Raw genomic sequence first — 5,691 nt, forward strand, 5'->3', positions numbered from 1 at the left:
GAATTCCAGTTCTCCAGTGCTGTGGGAACTGACTGCATGTCCTATCTCCATTCTAACATATTTGGAGGTTTGAAGATAACAAACACATAATCAGAATGAAACTAGCCATAGGTCAGCCTCTTCACAGATACCAGTTGCCTTCCCTAGCCCAGATTAATTTAGAATCTTGCCTAAAACTCCACCTTCAGGAATTACTACAAGGAACAGTAACGATAGAGAAAACCATGGCACTGACAGTAGTGTGTACATTTTGAATTCTTTCTTCATCATCTGGGATGGACTGTGTTGATCCAACCACATTTTCCCTTCTGGGCATTCTTGCTCTTGAGAACATGTTGTTCTAAGATAGGGCCCTGGCAGAGGTAGGATTTTGAATACATAGCAACAGTTCTCTGTGTAGTCCTCACCTGTCCTGAGTAGCAATTACTATTATATTATTGTATGATTGCCAACAATAATTCCACATATAGTTGTGTACCTATATAGAATTATATATGTAATTTGTATAGCATTCTACAATTTTTTCAAAGCGATGTCACATACATCATCTCACTTGCTTCCCACAACAGCCCTGTGATGTGGAAGGGCAGGTTATCTTCAAAGGGATGAAGGAGGAAATCAAACCAGAGAACAAACTGATGAGCAGAGGCCAGGAACCCAGGGGCCTGGCTTCTGGTGCGGAGCTGTTTCTATGATTCAGTTCTGCCTTCCAGCCTTGCCGAAGCTATGTCTTCACCAAGAGGTTATTGTTTGCTGACTCATTTGTTCATTCATTTCATGAATAGGTATTGAGCTCCAGGCACTGTTCTAGGTCTTGGAGGCATAGCAGCGAAAACCAAAACAAAATCAAAACAAAATCAGCCCTTCCCGTAGCGTAGGATCAGGCGCTGGCTAAGGTCAGTGCAGTGTGGAAAAGCACAGATGCAGGGCCAGCCTGCTTGGGTCTGCAGCCCAGCTCATCTGTCTACTTGCAGCATGACCTCTGGCATTTCAAACCCTCTGGCCTGTTTCCTCATCGGTAAGACAGAGGAAATTATGGCCCCCCACCGAGGGGCATTTTATGAGGCTTCAATGAGCAGATGCTCATAGGTACTAGAATAGGATCTGGCCCAGAGCAAGCCTGCCATAAGTGTTAGTAGTGAGTCTAACCTACCTTATGCGGAGACTGAAATAAAAAACAACAAATGTGTGCGCAAGCTTGTTAAATGCTTAAGAATGCTTTGAAGCAAATTTGGGGTGATGACTCCAAATGCTGATTTCTTTCTGGCCCTTTTTTCTTAAGTAGTAACGTATTTTCTCTCCCTCATACACGACCTCCATCTTGCTCCCACCAAGAAGTAATGGATGAGTTATAAACGTCTCAGGGCCACTTTTTTTTTTTTTTTTTAAATTTTTGGCTGCTCTGGGTCTTCGTTGCTGTGCGTGGGCTTTCTCTAGGTGCTGGAAGTTGGGGGTACTCATTGTCGCGGTGCGCGGCCTTCTCATTGTGGTGGCTTCTCTTGTTGTGGAGCACAGGCTCTAGGTGCACGGGCTTCAGTAGTTGTGGCTCATGGGCTCTAGAGCGCAGGCTCAGTAGCTGTGGCGCACGGGCTTAGTTGCTCTGCAGCATGTGGGATCTTCCCGGACCAGGGCTCGAACCCGTGTCCCCTGCGTTGGCAGGCAGATTCTTAACCACTGCACCACCAGGGAAGCCCTCAGGGCCAATTTTTAAACTATTCAATTGGACTTCTCTTCCAGAGCTCTGTGCAACTTTGCTCAGATCTCTCTGTGTTCCTAATGCAATATTTAAAGTTTGTATCTGTCACAGTGAGATAAAATAGACGTCTCTGTGTACAGGCTTGTGTCTTGGGGGCTTTCATGATGCAACAGTCTGTGCTTCTGTTTTGAACATTCAAGGCTGACACTCTCCAGTTACTTCTCAGAAAGAGCTTGACTTCCCAGCCCAACCTTCAAGTTTGCTTTGCCTTCAAGGTCCCAGCCTCCCACCCCGACTTCCCACACATACCTTGGCACCGATAGAATTAAAATCCTTTGTATTCATCCTGAAAGATTTCCTCACAGCTCTGCCAAGGCAGATCATTGTCTGTTTCACTTCTATTATTTAAATTCTAAGTTCCTTCTTAGTAGAGTCTGCCTTCTGTCATGAACAAGGGGCTGGTGGATGTGCAGAACCTTCCAACTTAATCCAGTGCTTCTTGAGTGAGGGCTTGTGAGTCACAATCTGAGAACTGCCACTCAAGAGCTAGGACTTTGCAGGGCCTGCTTGTTTGTTAAATAAAGTTGTTTTGTTTTTTTGTTTTTTGCGGTACGTGGGCCTCTCACTGTTGTGGCCTCTCCCATTGTGGAGCACAGGCTCCGGACGCGCAGGCTTAGCGGCCATGGCTCACGGGCCCAGCCACTCCACGGCATGTGGGATCTTCCCAGACCGGGGCACGAACCCGCGTCCCCTGCATCGGCAGGCGGACTCTCAACCACTGCGCCACCAGGGAAGCCCTGTTAAATAAAGTTTTATCGGAACAAAGCCTGTCCGCTTGTGTATGTACTACCTAGGGTTGTTTCCAAGCTACGCTGAGTCGTCTCAAGGCGCTATGGTCCACCAAGCCTAAAATATTTACTCTCTGGCCTCTACTGAGAAAGTCTGCTGATCGCCAGGGTGGAAGGTAGACCCACAGCCAGCAGATGGAAGCCTGAGGATTTAAAGATTTTCAAAGAAAGGGGCCCATGACTGAGAGCCATCGCTACGTGTTCACGATTTGCAGCTGAAGCCTGATGCTGACTTGTGTACGATAAAGGATATCACCCAAATGATATTTTGCCTCCAAAGCAAATGTGACCACGTGTGGGGACCAAGTGTGGAGTAACTGCAGGGATGTTACGTCAGGATGTTCTCATGTCTGGATGGGATGAGAATTGTCTTACAGCAAAGTGTCTGCATATCTGTGTGTGCGTTCCCTCCCTTCTGAAGCGGCGAGCACACTCCCTGTGCACAGCCTTCTCAGAAAGAGTGTTTGATCTGTAATGATGCCCTGGAGGGCGAGGACCTGGAAAGAGCTCTCTGCCTTCCCACTGCAGATGGCTTTCCTCTTACGGAGCTTTTGAGGGCCAAGTATTCAGCACTCTGTGCCCCGGTCTGTGCTGTTCTTGACAAAGACACACAAGAGCCGGAGCAAAACAAGACACGGTGTCTCATGTTCGCTGAGCTCTGCAGAGCACCGCCGGTGCTTAACATGTCAGAGGAGGGAGGAACTCTTGTGCATCTGGGTTGATGCAGTGTTAGATTTAGGGGTATTACCTCTGGGTCCCTGTTTCATTTAATTAAAGCAAGTCTGCTGGTGAACTTGTTCCCAAAGACTAATTAGTGGATGGGCAACATTGAAATCACCTGCATATTAAAAAAAATATGCATGAACGTCTTCCTCGGTGAGTTTGATTTTCAATAGGCCTGGGGTGGATTCCTGCTTTTAAAAACCCCCATCCCCCCCAGTAACTGTGACGCACAGCAAGTGAACGCTGACAAACGGAATCTGGTGTTTATCTCACAACGTTTCAAAGGATTCAGGAGGTGCTCGTTCTTTCTCTGCAGGATCTGCACCTTGAGTCCCCAAAGAAGCGGCTTAATGTGCCCCTGGAGGTACTGACTGTGATTGAGATGTGAGGTCTGGTTCTCATCAGAACTCAGTGTGGGATTCAGACTTTCTTACCTTGTGAGCCCTGCTTATCTGTCTCCCATGAAGGGCTTGAGTTTTCTCCAGAAAGAGCAGTGTTTTCACACTGTAGGTTGCAATCTACTCGTGGGTTATAAAGTCATTTAAGGAGGGTGCAACCGGCATTAAAAAAAAAAAAAAAAAAAGACTAGGGGAAAAAAAAATCAGGGCGCATCACATGTGTTAAGGATGTGTTGTTCTGTTATAGTTGCTTTGGTGGGTGTGCTGTGCAGCGGGCTGCCATGTGTTTCTTACTATGTGTCATGGCAAAAAGTCTCCACTGTACAGTATAAATCCTCCATGAACCTAATTCACTCAGGGCAGCTCCCATCTCCGCTTGCAGAGGGCTGACAGAAGTCACCAGGGTGGGCAGACTGTCCTATACAAGTGCTTCCAGGGAGGCTACCTGGAAACTAATAGAAAACCAATTTGTGGATGATTGCATCTTCTGGGGAGATAAATCCATCATGCGAAGTTTTACGGATGACGAGCGACTCAGCCCACCACACCTGTCACCTGGCGACAGCTGGGTTTATCTGGAGGCCAAATTTCAGTGTCCTTTTGCTTGAAATGGGGATGTCACCCCATTGGCTATTACTGTTGTGGGAAAGACCAAATTAGGGAGGGAAAAGACTCTCTCCAATAAAGGATGAATTTCAAAGCTCAGGCCCAGTGATGGCTTTTCACGACGGTCTGGTAGGTGTACTGTCATTGGCATTAGGAAAGGAAGGGGAAGGCCCTTAGATCAAGTCCAGGCCCCGTGGGTGTCAGAGAGGGTGTTTGTGGGAGCACAGACCAGGGAACATTTATATCAAGGGGGCTTCCTTATGCTGGCTTATTGGCAAGCAGCAGTGGGGTCTGATCTCACACGGATCTTAGTCCCCAAGAAAAGGACGGCCAGACAGAGCCAGGACGATGAGCAGACCAGCTCACGAAGCATCTGCTCAGTGCAGCCCTCAGGTGGTGGGGAATATCTTCTGCCGTCTCAGGAGAGGTTTGGGGTTGGAAGGGGGAGTGGGGAAGCCTAAGGATGGTAGCCTGTCCCTGGGGCAGCTAATTTCAGAACAGCTCTGTCACCCTCTTCTCAGTGGGAAAGAAAGGGGAAGGAGGGGAACTCAGAGTATGGGAGAAAAGAAAGCTTTCAAGAATATCACTAAAAGGTCTGGGGTGAAAGACTCTCGGGGACAAAAAGCGTCCCCCCCCCCCCATTCCAAAGGGCCACTTACAACAAATCCCCTGACACGGTGGCAAGAGGTCCTGCCCCTTCTGCCGCTTCTGTTTTTAAAGCTCTCACAGTGTTAAGGGCTGGAAAAAAACGGTTAAGGATGTAAAGATGGAATTTTTTAAAAAAATAGTGAAGGCCTGTTTGAAGTTGCACGGTGAGCATCTTTAATCCTGCAGGTCATCTGAGTGGCTGTCCCTAGGACTTCCTTAGGCAAGATGAGAAGTCCCAAGCAGGGGGCAGGCCAAATGTCACGCAGTCCCTGCCAGGAGAGGCTTTGCTTAAGAGCAAGCGCGGCTGCCTTTGCTGCTCGGAACGGGACAGAACTTCATTCGCTCCTCAGCGGGGCTCTTTCAGGATCTCGGCGTAGCGGACACGAGCCTCACCCTGGGAGCTGGTACCAGACACTCGTTCTTAGCCCCAGTGGTGGGGATTTGGAGTTAGCAGACTTGAGGTGGAACCCAGAATCTGCATTTTGAGATGCATCCTCCTACGCCCCCCCACACACGGAGACGGGATGCAGGCCGTCCACGCTTTGAGACGCTGTGGGGAAGGCTGGCTGGGGAGAGGAGGGTCTCACCCACCACACTTGAACCTCACCCACCCAGCCGGCAGGACTCCTGCCTGCCCGGTGCTCCACGTTAGGGCAGGGCTGGGCCTGAGGTTGGATGGTTTTTCCAAAGAGGCCTCTGTGACGCACGAAGCCCTGATGCAGCCCGCAGAAGAGATAATGGCTAATTGGACTTTAACACACATTGTAGGTAC

Source organism: Stenella coeruleoalba (genome assembly GCF_951394435.1).
Source record: "Stenella coeruleoalba genome assembly, chromosome: 18".
Classification (NCBI taxonomy): Eukaryota; Metazoa; Chordata; class Mammalia; order Artiodactyla; family Delphinidae; genus Stenella; species Stenella coeruleoalba.